Source organism: Thunnus thynnus, chromosome 7 (genome assembly GCF_963924715.1).
Source record: "Thunnus thynnus chromosome 7, fThuThy2.1, whole genome shotgun sequence".
In the NCBI taxonomy this organism is placed as follows: domain Eukaryota; kingdom Metazoa; phylum Chordata; class Actinopteri; order Scombriformes; family Scombridae; genus Thunnus; species Thunnus thynnus.
In genome coordinates, this window is record NC_089523.1 from 10197857 (window position 1) to 10213920 (window position 16064).

A 16064-nucleotide genomic window follows, 5' to 3' on the forward strand; every position below is an offset into this window, starting at 1 on the left:
AGTTCAGTTTGCTTTGTTGGAGACTTTTATGTACTTCCAGTTTGGCACACCAGATTTCCACTTATTCCCTCCCTGAACTGATTAGCATGTACACTCCTCACGTAACTGCTGTCATGTCATATCACACAGTATGTAGTGTAAACATGAACTGCTGGGTGTGAAAACTGATTCACAAATAATTTTACAGTAAGGATGTGGTGCAAGAAAGAAACACTCCCATTAGCAATGTAAAGCTTTGTGTTGAAGTGAAGAAATTAAGAAACAAGAAGTTATAGCCATGCTAGCAGGTGGTTCTGTGAGGCTGTTTAGGCACAGTGGTGTTTTGAGCTAAATGCTAATACAATGACAATGCATGCTGATATTTAGCATGTTTACTGTATTCACAATCTTAGTTTAGCGTGTTAGCATGCTAATATTTACTAATTAGCAATAAGTACAAAGTACAGCTAAGGCTAATAGTAATGCCATCAGTTTTGCAGGTATACAGTCATTAACCAAAGTACACTACTACAGAGTGATATTTTGCCCAGATGATGGTATTAGACACAAAATTTAAGGAAATGTGCAGGCTAGAGGAAACATCAGGGGATCACCAAAGTCAGTAAGAACCATCCTCTGGGAATTATCTGGTCAAACAATTTGGTGCCAATCCATAAACTAGATGTTATATTCATGTGATATTTTAGCTGATGAGTGAAAACTTTGACCTGCTGGTGGCAATAGAGGACAATTCAGGGAGGTATTTAAATAACCAGGATTCATCTCCTGGGCACCATGAATGTTTGCACCAAATTTCATGGCAATCCATCAAACAGTTGTTGAGATATTTCTGTTTGGACCAATGCAGTGATCATTGCCATCTTAAGTGCCAAGCCAACAGCATGGCTAGAAGGAGACAGTTAATTGTCATGATAGGAAAACTAGTAAAAAAAAAAATGCCCGAGTTGATAATAATTAGATTTATACTTCAACAAAAGCACTGATGTTTTTCCCTGAAAGAAAGCAGGACTAATTGGCCTATGGGATTGCAGCATTCATTTCCATTTTAAAAAGGATAATATAATTGATATGAATGCTGCTTAGCTTTTATATCTATTATTTCTGTGCCCTGCAGGCTGAACCTTCAACTATTACTACTCACGCTGTATTTCTTGTTTTCTTGTCAGAGATGACGGTAATTATTAAAGGTCAAGTAAGGTAAGGTCTTCAACTTATTATAAGCTATTCACATGGACAGCAGTATGTAGCAACAGCCTGAAATGTCACTGTTTGCCTGTGAAGTGTTAAATGTATTACATAGGTTAAAACACATAAAAATAGACCACATCAGTGATTAACTTGATTTCTATGTGAATCAGATATAATTGCTTAAATCTTGGCAAAAACTTGTTGTTTCAATGTTGCAGTAACACACTGTGTTTGGGAAATTTGTGTCATCACATAAAATATCATGTGTGCTCCCTGAGCTGTTCCTGCCAAGGGACAATGTCATAGCCACACACCCATTTGACATCATTTCCTTCATAACAGTGAAGTAAATATGACGACACCCATCCAACTGCCCACAAAAGCACTACACCCGTCTGGAAGATGTAACAATTCTCCTCCCAGGACAGAAGTAGAACGACAGACATTTAACTTTGAACACTCTGGTTTCATTTGCTGCAACTAATGAGCGTTTTTACAACATAGAGGTCAGACTAACAGCTATTTCTTCTATAGATGACCAAAATATTTTAGTCCAGTGATAAGGTTTAATCTCATTTCCACAGCTACTCTCTGATTTTAGCTCCAGGAAGGCCACTCGTTTGTTATCAGGAAACAGGGCCAGTGCACCATCACTATCTATCAGTCTCGGGGACTACCTGTGGGGGTCACCTGGCAACACACTCACCTCCAAGTAATGATACAGCCCAAGGCCGTAGACGCAGGGAAGCTATAACGCAGGCTGTTACTGGGCCGGCCACCTGCCCATGTATCAGTTTAATGTTCTTTATAACCATCACATACAAGCTAGTGTCATCCATCCACATCAGGCAGAGTTTATAGTAGAGGTGTCTGCATCAAAGACACGTATGAGTCAGACATTTTAGAGATAAAGTGACAAGCTGAAGAATGACTCAAAACTGCTCCAGTCTGCATATACACACTGTTTTATTGGTCACAAACATACATATTTACACTCTCTTGTATGCAGCTCGGAGAATTAGCATAATTGTGTCTGACATAGCCCTGACACTACCCTTTTCCATTCTCACTCTGTCGTTCCTCTTCCCTGGTAAGTGCGTGCCTCGAGGCCATCCTGCAAGACATGAAAAACACAATTGCGTGAAAGTGTTGGCACCGTTGACTGAATATAGGAAGCTTCTGACAACTAAATTTGATGAAAAAAGGGACCCTGGGAAAGATAATCACTGTAATTGTTTAGACACGGCAGAGAACAGTTTTTCTCACACAGGGACACAGGGAAATTTAAAAGATGTTTCCTGTTCTATTGACATGTATGTTGCTGGTTTTTATTAAATGTAGTTTGTTTTGCGCCCATATATCTGTAGTGGAAGAGAAAAGGCAGGACAAGTGTGTATATAAGAGCATGTTTTTGTCATGTCGCTATGTCATGATCATGTGTTGGAATACAATTTTTTTGCATAGTATGACATACAATGTAGGATATATGGAGAAGAAAACAAATCTTTGCTGTTTGTGGATAGTCTCTTCTTAATGCAGAAAAAAGGCATCTGATTTTAAATAAATCATTCTTAGCACATTCTTCAAATAAATTGTTGTATATCTCAAATAGTAGGTAACAAGGCACACTGATAACACTTTTAAATGCAGCGTACTCTGTTTCACTGATACTGACTGATGAATGCTTTTATTTCAAAATTGATTTTTAGTGGTTTGGAATAGATGATAACTCCACTTATCATCCACCAAAGAAATGCATTTGTGTAACAATTCCCAGAGTGTGTCTAGTTTGCCAGGCAAAGTGGAATTACATTGTCTGGATGCAGCTCACTTCTTCAAAGTCTGTCAGAACATTAGATATCAATGGACCCCCAATGAGGCCAGTGGGGCCTGCCCACCGGGCCTGGCTCCAGCACCAGCAGCAAATAAGGGCCCCTTCCATCTGTTGCCCTTGTTCTGCGTATGTGTGTATGTGTGTGTGGGTGTGTGTGTGTGCGTGCGTGCATGCGTGCGCTGGCCTACTCAACTCCCATCTCTATCATCTGTTGAACTCCAATGCCTCTCTGTTTTCCTCTTATTAGGCCTGAAAAGACGCACCAGATGGCTTGTGGGAAAAAATCATCCTCCTCCAAAAGGGGAAGAGGCACCACCCACAGCGCATGGTACGGCTCTGAAAGATTTAAGACATATATGGCATACTTTAAACACACACACACACACACACAAATACAAAGCACCTCATTGCTTCATGCTCAAGTTGTACAAACAGCATATGTCCCTAGAAAGGATTGACAGCGGCTAATAAATCAGACGATCAAGTCTTAAGGTGGATTCTTGATATATTGACCAGACACACATGACCTTCACTCTGCGGCTATGCAGTGTGTCAGCAAAGGCACTGTGTGTGCCATCATGTTCTGTTCGTAAGCTGAATAGTCAAATCAAGTTTATTTATAGCTCTTTACATGTTTCAAAGGATTCATATATCAAACACACTCAAGCTCACATTCACACTGATGGGTCATTTAGAGTCTTCAGGACACCTGACCTGCACATGAGACCAACACCACTTCACGCAGAAAGAAACAAGGCTGTGATTGAATTCCAGCAAGCAACAATGTGAAGTCAACATGTTGCCCTAACAGGAAATTAATACTGTTGATCTACTGTATGGATGGTTGCTCTTTGTTGTTGAGGCATTTTTCATGTTCATGTTGTTGTCCAGAAAATCAGGTTTCCTGAAGGAAGAAGAATGTGCTGCTATAAGAAGAGTGTTTTTGCATCCAGGCAAATATAAAGAGTGAAAGGCAGTCAATCCTTTGCACATAAACTAAAACTGAATCCTTTCTATTTTACGATGTGCTTTACTGCAGTTTCACAATAACAGTAATACCAACACAGCTTGAAAATATACTGTATGACTGTCTATTTCTCAAATACACCCTGATCAGATCTGATGCTGAATCATCCTTGTACCATCCAACAGCCAAATTTTCCATGTTTCTACCTATGATAAAGCTGCCGTGGAACACTCATCGTTTCCAGTAAATTAATCTGTCAAACCCCTGTGTCACACGCTTGTGTTTTTCTTTTTTTTTTGATTCAGTAGCTCAAGTCATGAGAGTCCAGGCCGACTGACAGACTGAAGCTCAAAATACCACATGACACTTTGCAGCGAAATGTCGCACGCAGCCGTTAGATCATCTGAGGGATTTTCTTCAGGTTATTCTCCAGGCTTACAGACTCGTGCACAACATCATATTAGTGGCCATACTCTAAACAGCAATTTAGTGATTTCAAATCCCTCTTGGCTACTGCCTGTTTTTTTTTTTCATCATAATGTAAGGGCAAAAGAGTCTGAGGGGTTTAATATATCACACATAATTAAAAACACAAATGTGTAGAGATGTCTGTGTATTAGTTGGTTCATTTTCATGCATGTGATACACTCCTTGCCTCTCCCTGTGGTCTTATTTTTCCTGGTGTAATGTCTAGGACCGTAGTTCCCTCCAGCAGATGAGGCCACCTCCATGTTCCAGTCCTCCTGGCAGAGCCCCTCAGAGAGCCAGGTCTGGTCTCCAGGCTCAGAGGAGGTGAGCTGGCCAAGGTGATGTTTTTGATCCTCACACCAGACGCTGTCTCACCTCCACAGCAGACAGGCTCTTTATTCAGTGACGCCTGAAATTAGATGTTGCACTTTTCAGGGGATGGAAATGTTGCAGTGGAACTGGCATTAGGGTAGTCTCTGCCAATCACTGAAGCCACGGTAGCATCTGGAGATTCTGGATGTTCTATTATCCTGAACAACAATATGACCTTTGTCTGCGCATGCAGAATTTTGTTCATTCCACCCACTTTCCACAATATGTCTCTGCATGTGTGCTATTGTGCATTCAGTCATGCACACGGTAATGCTTTATCTGTGACACAGTTGCAGCTCTTCCAGAATTAATTCACCGCTGCCAAAACCAACATATGCTCTTGTCTTATACAGTGATTCTGCATATGTCCAAGCTGTTCTCTTCAAACGTCTTTATCAGGGATGAAGGATCTGTGCAGTGTGGTCATGTATGCATCAAACTGCAAAGGAAACTGACATGTAACAGGAAAGCTCAGTTCAGCGCAGTACTGTATGTTGCTTACTAAACTGACTGTACAGACATATTAACAAGGAGAAAACAGGAATCACAAAAAACAAACAGGGTGAGGTGACTAATAATCTTTTCCTGGACTTTTTCTTTCATTCTGCCTTGGACCACTTCTTCTTCTTCAACACCTCTCTCCCCATCATCTCCCTCCTCTCTCTACATTCCCATCTCCCTCTCTCTGAGCAACTCCTCCTTTCCTTTTCTCTCCATCCCCCTCTCTCTTTTCAGTGCTGCAGCCCACCCTGCTCCGAGCTTTAATGGTACATGCCATTAGAAAGCCCATCTCTGGAAGGGAAGAGGAGGAGGGGTGGTCTCAATCTCAGCTAAGAGGCTACTTTAGTCCCCCAGCATAAGCACATTCACAGATGTCTCTGCGCGCGTAGAGCCGTCTCACCCGTCACGACAGAGCATGCAGCCTGCTTCTGTGTGATCCAACGAGCCGCGGATAGAGAGACAGAGTGACACAGAGAGAGATACATACAAAGAGAGGAAGCGAGGAGAAGGGAAGGAGGGAGAACAAGAGAAAGAAGAGGTGAAGAGCCACAGAGCAAAACACATACATCGCTGCCACTCTGACGCTCACCCCCCCCAACCCCCCCCTCATGCGCCTGTTTCAGCGTGTGTGAGCGCAAGAAGAGGAGAGAGAGAAGGGAGGAAAATAAATCCTGGGAGCTTGAGTCCTCTCCTGGCTTTATATCCCTTTCTTTTTTTATCTCCATCATCCAAGGCATGAAGGCGGGTGTCAGCTGGCATGGCAGAATAAAAGAAAGGGATGCTTTGAATGCTGCCTCTCTTTCGACAAGGGACAAGGAAGAGGAAGGGGGGGACAACACACAGCAGGGACAAAAACAGGATTTCTAGAATGAATGGGAGTCCTTCTGCCGCATGCGCTGGGAATAGCAGTCACACACTGAAGTCTCTGAATGAGGTAAAAAATAATAATAATAATACCACTTTATCTTCCTTTTTTTTTCTCTGCCTGATTGGCCGGCAGGGTTAGATATACATCCGAGAGGCACTTGAAAGCATGCACATGAGCTTGTGACAGAGATGAACCAATTTCCATGCTGATCAGGCTTGGAACAGCAGTGGGGAGATTGCCATCTTTGTCCCTGGGTCGCTGTGTACAGCAGCTCGGTGGAAGTGAGAGGGAAAATCTATGCATGTTGCATGCTGCAGAGAGGCAGTGTGAGCTGGGGGTAGAAGAGGAGTCAGTGTCGGACTGATGAAAAGAATTGCTGATAATCCTCATGATGAGCATTTGGGTGCTGAGATAGCGGAAGGGCACAGAGAGATTTTCTCTCGACTGACCAGCAGAGCTGAAGAGAGGCTCCAATTAGAATTTAGATTCAGCAGGGTTTAGCTGATAAATGCAAATTCAATTCGCTTTTTCATAAAATATGAGTTTGATCTCCTATAGAGAACATTAAAAAAATCCTGTGAAAGAAATAAAATATATGAAGACTCAAAAAAAAAAAAAAGAAGTGAAATTGAGGGATAGAACAAAATGCAGTGCGTGTTTTCTCAAGCAAAGTCTGACAGAGCACTTTCACTGGTGACCCTGGGGAGCCGCACTCTACCTTCCAGATAAAAAATAACAACTTGTCCACAGAAGCGAACAAAAAAGGGTCATTGGGTTGAGAAAAGGAAAGCTTGAGTTGAAGTTAAGTGGGCTGTACTTTCTCATTTCTGACACCTACCTACTGTTGGAAACCACGGCTCTTTGCGGTGTTAGTGGTTGTTCTCTTGACCAGTACAGGTGCACAAGCAACTCTCCTCCCTATTCATGGAGAGAAGAGACAATAGTGCATTGTCTCTACTTTCGTGATGGCATGTTTTGGCTTTTATGATAATTCGGGTGTGCATGTCAACGGTAGGAAACACAACAGTAATATTACTGTTATGTCAAACAGAAGCAGCAGTCTTTGTGTGCATGTTAAACGTGCGTTGGCAATATTGATATTGCAGGGTTCAGTGCTTAATTATATGTACTGTATTTGTGTAGTGAGCTGGGTCGCTCAGTAGTCCCAGTGGAAAATCTTGCACAGTGTGGTTACAGTGCCAAAGGTCTGGGCTCCAATCCTAAATCCTTACTCATGTGTCAAGGCACATCAGACTAACTCTGCCTGGAAGTTCTGACTGGTCCAGTCACAGCACGCTGACACCCATCATGACATCAGACATATTGCGTAAATATGGTTTCTCTCTGGCTCATATTTTCACAAACAAGCCTCTATGTCAGAGAAAAGCAGTATCCAAAAACGTTATTTTGTTACTCAAATGATCCTAAACCTGTGGACACTGCAGGGCTGTGATTAATCCACACTGGGAAATATATAAGACGCTGAGTGACATGAATTCCTCCACAGACAACTGAATCGACTGTTTGTGTCCCCCCCCCCCCCTTTTTTAAACTTCTCCTCATCTGTTCCACGGTGTTCCTACAATACATGATGGCAGCAACACCTGGTGCCTGTTTCTCAGCCCACAGTAAGCTATACTCACATGCAATGAAGCCGTGTGTGTCCCCAGCTGTTTCTCACATGGGTGTTAGCATGCTTCTGTTGCACTGCACTCTTTGACCATGTATATATTTAGTTTATGCTCAGTCTGGCAATGTCAGCAAATAGCATACAGATCTCATTTATGGAAGCGGACGGCTTGTCATTTCGTTCTGTGTTCATGGATACCCCCTCGCCTCGGCCGTACAATACACAATGTGCTGAGGGGCCAGAAATACACACATGATGTGGCTGTATTTATGTCACTGTAACTCATGAGTTACAGTATGGAATAGAATAAAATAGAATGGATCTAAGGCATACTTGTAACATGTTTATGATTTGGCACAAATTCTTTAAAAAATGCATGGTATCTAGGGCTGCAACTAACTATTTTCATTAAATAATCTGTCGATTATTTTCTTTATTCATCATTTGGTCCATAAAATGTCAGAAAATGGTAAAAAAAAAATTTGATCACTGTTTTGCAAAGCCCAAAGTGATATCCTCAAATGTCTTGTTTCATTCTGACCAACAGTCCACAACCCAAAGATATTCAATTTACTATCATTGAAGACTAAAGAAACCAGAAAATATTCACATTTGAGAAGCTTGAATCAGATAATTTGAAAGTTTTCTTCTTAAAAATGAGTCAAAACTATGAATCAATTATTAAAATTGTTACCGATTAATTTAATAGTTGGCAACTAATTGATTTATGGACTAATCATTGCAGCTCTAATTATAACAGCATATTATTATCTTTAATGCATTAATAAAGAAACACCATTCAAGCCTACAGTGAACACCATAAACATTATAATAAACATACATTATAAAACGGGGATACATCTTCTGGATGCAGGTGTTGCATGTCCATACATGTGGAGTACACATGTACTGTTCATCACTGATAGTTGAACAGCATTTCACACATCATTGCACAGTGTAATAATGTGTATGAAGCCTGACAAGACGGAGGAATTAGGCTGTGCACAAATGTTTTGAAAGCTATTGACAAGGCTGCGGAGGTTTAGAAACAGAGGGCAGCGTGTGGGTGCGTATAAAGCACATCTACCTACACTGAGAGTTCGCAGATACAGTTTTTTGAACCTCACTCAACTGGGCAAAATTCACTTATGTTTGATGTCGTTACAGTGTTTGAAGGTAACTGGGCTGCTCTGCAGATTCACTCACGGAGCTGTCCAGCCTTAGGCAACAGAGGTGCGAAGAAGTAGAAAATAAAGCATCGCCTTTATCACGCACAATAGATAGTCTATATGGCTGAACAACCCACAGAATGAAGTGTATACAGTATGTGCTTAGTGTAGGATAGTACAATACAGTAGGTGCAAATAACTGGAATAGCTGACACACACAGCCTCTCACATCTTGTAAATGTAGGCATTGGAAAAGCACACTCCACCTCAGGAACCACTCTCTGCTGTCATGTGCAGCATGTGTAAGGAAAACAGGTGCAGTGATTACTGGAGGAACATTTTCCCCGGTAAATCTTCATGATCATGAATATTTACCACTGACTGCTTCCTAGAGTGATGCCACAGCAGCCTGATCTTTTTGAGGTTATATTACTAAGTCTTCTACAGTCTTAACCTGAATCATAAGGGTTGCATGTTGTCAGTAGACAAGTGCTATATAATATAGTTTCATGTATTCATGCTGTCTGCTGCAAACGCATGCAAAATACTTACATGGAAGTATTTTTGTACTACAGCATTTTAAACTCTTATATTAGGAAGCAATGATTATTATGTATTCACAGTGAAGCGTAGATTGGCTGACTCATACCAAAAGGATCAAGATATTGCATTCAAAGTGCTTAATAAATGAACGTTGAAACTTTCAGTTTGATCAATTTTTATTAAAAAATATGAGGACTAGAAGACCAGATTGATTAAAATGATTTTATACCCCCATGCATCCAAAAGTTGTTGCTTTTCCTGCAGCATCAATATGCATATCATGCAGTTTATAGTAAGAGGTCCACTTGCAACAAGAACAACTCATAAAATGCTTTCGGTAATAAAAAGTAAAGAGATTTTTTTGTTTGTATGTTTTGAAAAGTAAAAACCAAAAATAATTGGCTCTTTAACTTTTATAAATTTCTCAAATGAGTTCCCCACCTCTGCTTGCGAATTCCCTTAGAAGTCCTGGATGTTAATGATAAACTATTATCCTCTTTCACGTGTTATTTGATTTCGTTCAGACGGTATGAATCAAAATTAGAGGGAAGCAAGATCATTAATAAGGAATGGTTGCTCGTAACAAACACAGTAAATATAAGCCATTCTGTCAAAAGCCAGAGTCTAAATTGTATGAAAGTATGTGATGGTATGGCTTGACTGCAGCCTGCAGCGGTCCTAAAGGCAGGGGCTTAAACCGTACTGGGTACATGCCCTCTCTAATGGACAGCTAAGAAGCAAAGTTAAAGTACAATGAAGACTAAGAACAATCTGTTGGGCCTTGCAGCAGTGTTGTTGTACCTCTGTGGATTACACTCCATGGGGCGCATAAAATCTGTCTGGCTGCCCATTAAGACTGCCACTATCCTGGCTCATTACTGTCCTGCTGAGGAATTAGAATAAACTGCGCTCCACAGACTCATGCTGGCAGAGGCTCCCTGCCTTCTCTCCGGCAGCTTCTTCCCCTCCAGGGACAGCAGTTGTTTGCCCGAGGTACGTCAGAGCAGCTTGGAGTGACCGGCAACACAGGATAATTAGATGTTCAATTCCGTCAAACTGCTGTGGCTGTTGAATTCATTCTGACTTGTTTCAGCAATTTCAGCAAGGTTGCCATGTATAATCACAGTGCAGGACATCACCACTCACTTAAATGGCAAATTAGGTTTGAAAACCGTGGATTATAAGAAGGGGATGGGTGGGATACTATTATGAAAGTCGTGAGGCAGTATAGGAGTCGCGATCAACCACATTAAAATCAGAGGCATGGTGTGATTATAGTCAAATTCAAGCTGGATTTGAACAAATGTTTAGTTTTTCATTGTTTCTAGACTCATAAGTGAGCGTCTGTTATTCTGTTTTGGTCAATCTTCTATTTTTCTGCAAGATTTGTTTGAATTTGAGAATTACGCGGCCGTTTATTGGTGTGTCTGTCTCTTTGTGCATGCTGTTTGTGATTGCTTGTGTTATGACTCTGAACAATCCACCTCGTATAATTCAAGTCAAACTCTCTTATGAAAATTAATTCAATGGAAACACCATGTTAAAAGAGCCAGAAAGTCTTCTCAAATGTTATTGTTCATTTAAAACTGTGAGCAATGTGTGAGTGAAGACTGTTGGGTTTTATTGCTCTTTTTTGTTAATGCTATTATGATTTCCTCATGGCCATAAATAAATTCAGCCAGCAGACCCCTTCCTCAAATGAAAGCTGAAATGTCCTTAGTTTTCTGTAATTTGGTTTTTAATTATTTAAGATTTTATTGCAAACATGTAACATTTCAGCAAATGACTACATTTGCTAACAATTTCTGTTTTGAATCTGCTGAACACGTTGGTCTGAACCTCAATCGAATTAATATATATTAATAAAATATATAAATCAAATGAACAGCATCGTTTTTGTTTCACAGGGATTTGTTGCTAAGGCTTGTAATGCTGTTTACTGGTTCAATCAGTAATGCTGAACGACTGAAATAAGTTTCCCCTTTTTCTTGATGAATTTTTTTTTGTATAATCTCATTATGTGTATTTGTGGTTACCCATGGTCCCAGGGGGCAGCCTGCTATGTTAGAAAAAGGAGGTATTTGGGACAGCTGGCAGTGTGGTATCAGTTGTGCTCAAATTCATCAGGCCTGCTGGAGAATAGGAGACGGAGCAAAAACGTTACTGGAGGCATATATTATGTGCACTGCATATACACAGGCACAGACACACACACACACACACACACACAAAGACGCAGTCTACAATATCTACAGGCATAAAAAATAAGCCAAGCTGCCTGAGCTTTACGTCCCCCATTGTCAAATTACTGTACATTCTGCCACACACAGTGACCGAGAGCAGAGTGGAGACTTATTTCCTCTCTCCACTCTCACCTACCTTCAGACATTTTCTTTGAGTGTTACAATTACATAGCATAACAGAGCAGACAGGAAGAGCTCTACTCTGTCCTTCATGGCAAAATGAGCTTAACCTATAATCAGCGTGGTGGTGATGTCGCAGCTTGTGTCTACGGTGAAGTAGGAGCTGCATGGAGCTCACTGTGAGGCTATAGCGTACTGTGTTCTGCCTAATATGAGGTGGGTGAGGTCAGGAGGTTGACACGATCATTTCATGTAATGATAGAGGTCTTCCCTTATCATCGCTGTCCTCACAATGCTGATGTGACTTGACAGAACACTGCTGTGAACACTGTGGTTGACGTCTGTTTTAGATTAAACAGGGAAACGCAGTACGCTGGATGTGTATGATGTCAAAAAATCTCTGCTGACATCCAAAATAAAGTAATACAAGATGTGTGACTCAGATGAAAAATGTGCACAAAAGTTACCAAACTTGCTCTGCAGTGATTTCTGTGTCAGCCAACCTGAAGACCATTGATGATTATAGGATTTTTCTCGACAAAGTCAGCTCTATCCACCGCTGAGTCTACCGAATATGTAGAGTTTTGGCAGTAAATCTTTCTATGAGCTATGTTTTGTGATAAACATCCAGACATTCTAAGGATCGCTAACATAATTACTCACAGATTAGGCAACAGCGATGGCAAACACGCTGCACAACAAAGAAATAAATCCTGGTTTTGAGGCACAAACAAGCTCTCTCAATTACCCTCTTGAGAAAATCCTTGAGGCTTTGTTGTAAATCCCTCAGCTTTAACGAGAACTAAGTGTCCGTCCACCCCTATGACGATCACCTTATGGACATGCTGGGATGTTATTCCAGTAACTTCTCAAACACAACACTGGCCAATGAAAGAAATCACCATTACCCACACAGTGTCGTTCAGCGCGCGCACCCACCCAGTTGCACCAGCAGTCCAGGTCGATGTATCTGACATGAAATGTGCTCAATGAATCAACGACTGGACAAAAGTTTACATCTCAACACCTAGATATCCAACTCCTGAATAAAGAAAACATAGCATAAAGACTATTTCTCTTAATCAGAAACACAGAAAAATATGATAATTCCACCTTTTATAATGTAAATTTACTCGACTCAAGAATTTTCTGCAATCACATCTTGATTAATTATTTCACTAGTATCAATGAGATGAAGAGTGCTGCCCTGCTTTCACTCTGTTATGAAAAATGAGTGAATCTTCTCTCCTTGATAGGTTGATACTGTGGTGATGCTCCTTGTGTTGTACAGACATCGGTTATAGAAGTATCGACTTTAGACATGTCATCATTGTTCACCCTCAAGTTTCAGACACATAATGTATCACAGCACAGACTTTACTTTTTTTTGTAGGAAGTTACATCTTTGTTTTCATGATGTATTGTGTAAATGTCGAGCAGGGCGTTGATGCCCTTTGGATGTTTTAATTGTCAGTGATAATGATGCTGCCAAGGTATAGGAATTCATCAACAGACTCAATTTCAGATTCTAATCTTGACAAGAGGAACTGTTCTGGTGTTATTACTGGAACATACAGGATCTCTGTTTGTAAGACATAAATTATGTCTGTAGGCTCTCTGGTTTGGATGGATGAATGTTTAGATAACTACTTGTTATTTGATAGTCGAGTTCATTGAGATGTTGAAATGGGATGTACTTCTTAAAAGGTTTGATGTTAATTGTCAAAAACACAGAAATCTTTAAGAGGAACAAGAGAGGTAATTACACCCCATTTCACAGTGGTAGACAGTTGGAGAGAGTGTTTTTGTTTTTGCGTTACATGCAAATGCCTCTAATTTCATTAAAATGGTTGTAAGCATCATGTCTAACTAGAGGCACAAGCACACATAAGGTCAATTTACTAAAGAAATAAAGTTATCATAGGATTTATTTCCCACTTTCTCTCATGATTTTGAAATCTAATAAAAGTGATTGAGGGACTTGTCAAGGATGGAGGGAGTTGAAAGTAGTTTATAGTAGAGCGATGCATCCAAATCCGACTGCACACCTTCCACTCCTGCATCTCAGTCCGCCAGTGTTGCGTAAGCTGTACCTCTAGACCTCTGCAAAGAGCTGATGACTGCAAAATAAGAAGAAATGCCAGGGTTAGTGCATTACAGCATCCATTTTCTAAATGATTTTCTAGATCTGAGACCAATCTGATTTACTAATCTACCCCATGAAAACACTATTAAAACCATGACAGTTTTTTTTTTTATCCATCGATGCTGAATGTGCTGAACTCATTTTCTGCCATGGTGCAATCATCCTTGTTACACACTATGAAATAGGATTGGCACAGAGAGGGCTGTCTGGTTTTCCTATTTGGAGTTACTAGGTAATGTAGGCAGCAGTTGTGACTGTTTTGACTGAGTGAGATGGATAAACACTCATTTGCGGCAGGGAATTACTCTAGATTAAATATTAATAAATGTTTTTTTCTCCTTCTGTGTTATATTTACATTTCCAGACCAACAATACCAACACAGCAAAGGCGAAGCTCAAATCAGAGCAAATAAAGACAGAAATGTGTCAATGCAGCCAGAGGAATTTATTTATATTCCACTTCAATGCTGCGGGTCTTGTTTAGTATTTCCAAACATCCAACTCCTGTCAAGGCCATAAATTACCTAAATTAATTGCGTGGAAGTTTAAAGGTGTGTGACTGACAGGTGGAAGCGGTAGGAGAATTGAATGTGCAAAAGAAGCCTCAGCATTTCTGCACTTCAGAGCTGCCAAACAGTGTCAAGAGTTGTGTTGAGGCGTGAGAGATGACAGGCCCTAGCTAGCCGGTTGTTATTGTTCTTGTCATTGTTTGCATGACATTTCATGTGCACCAGGCGCCAATTACCTCACACTCTCTGTGTTGCATCTCTGAATCACACAGGCACACTGGCAATGAAGGCACAGTGTCCCTGTTTTCCACATGAATGCCAAGAAGTTGTGCTAATATACCACTAAAAAGTGTGTTTAAACCAGTGCAGTCTGTTCTTATTTTCCTGGACTCCCAGTGACATGCATTATTTTCCCTGACAAACCCTCTCAATCCCTCCTGCTCATGAGGAAAAGGAAACCTCTTCGATGTGCCTTGTTGTGTGTTTGGATGTCAAAAATCCAACAAATTTTCAAAGTTGATTTAATGTCAAAAGTTTATAAAGAACAAGGTGACCCTATTGGAGCAGTACACGTGCGCGTTTATCTTCTTTTGCTTTAGGCTTTAATTAATAGTTTTATAAGAGTGAGCAGCAAGACTGACCTGCCCTGCACCATCATTAATTTGCTAAGCCATAAGAATTAATTACTGTGAACGAACTGTAAAATACAGATTCATAAAATAGAGCTTAAACAGTCCATGCTCGTAATCGTTTTCATAATAATTTCATAAATAATGTCTGTGTACCAAAGAAATTGTGAATAAGGTGGACTTTACTGAGTGGTTTCCTAAGTTCTACTGATAGAGTGCACACACAAGACAATTTATACATTTAAATAGAAATACATTTTGATTTTACAACATTGCCAACTGACAGATGCCCATCCTCAGCCCTCTGTATTTAATGCTAGCCATCAGTTTTGATATGCAGTTTACATATGCAGTCCTAAGGGCTGCATCACGATGCCCCTTAGGCTACAGCTACTGAGCCTGTCTGTATCATCTGACTATATGATGGCTGTGAACATTATCATAAGATAGTATGTGGGAATTAGTAGAGCAGAAGTGAAGCAATAACTTATGCATTCATTGTACAAAATCTGTAGCTTGTATCAACTGGGCATTAATGCTTCCTCTAACATGCCCTTCATGTTCATATTACTGTAAGGCAAACATTTGAATGCACGATATGTAATTGGAATATGGATTCACTGCTTGAATCATTGTCATCCTGCTTTTGGATGACCTTTAAAATTGGCTGCAGAAAGATTTTGATGCTGTGATTGATAAAAAAATAAAATATAGAGACCTTTAGGATAGGGCAGTGGTGAAATGGTTACCATTTGCAATCAAAGGGCTTCAGATAACAAATAAGTTAAATATCATTAACTGCTGTAAAACCAGCAATAAGTTTTGCCATCAAAATGGATTGAACTTCTTCCATTTATTTGGTTGTCCTGATTCATCC

General features: G+C 40.4%; 1 protein-coding gene and 1 non-coding gene across 6 annotated transcripts in view; one reads left to right on the plus strand and one right to left on the minus strand.

Moving 5' to 3' along the window:
• b3gat1a (beta-1,3-glucuronyltransferase 1 (glucuronosyltransferase P) a) overlaps positions 1 to 16064 on the plus strand; it is an 88843-nt gene that overhangs the window by 8200 nt on the left and 64579 nt on the right. For 2 of the 5 annotated variants that reach the window (XM_067594238.1, XM_067594241.1), the window contains exon 1: positions 5493 to 6264. The exons of 1 other annotated variant lie outside the window; for it this stretch is intronic. The gene's annotated coding sequence lies outside the window, so the exon portion shown is untranslated. Of the gene's footprint in view, positions 1 to 5487; positions 6265 to 16064 lie in introns of those variants that run through there. 2 more of the 5 variants (XM_067594242.1, XM_067594243.1) reach the window with 2 other exon arrangements.
• LOC137186936 (small nucleolar RNA SNORA17) lies at positions 11837 to 11979 on the minus strand. The gene has a single exon (XR_010929148.1). It is a non-coding gene; the product is annotated as a small nucleolar RNA SNORA17 (small nucleolar RNA).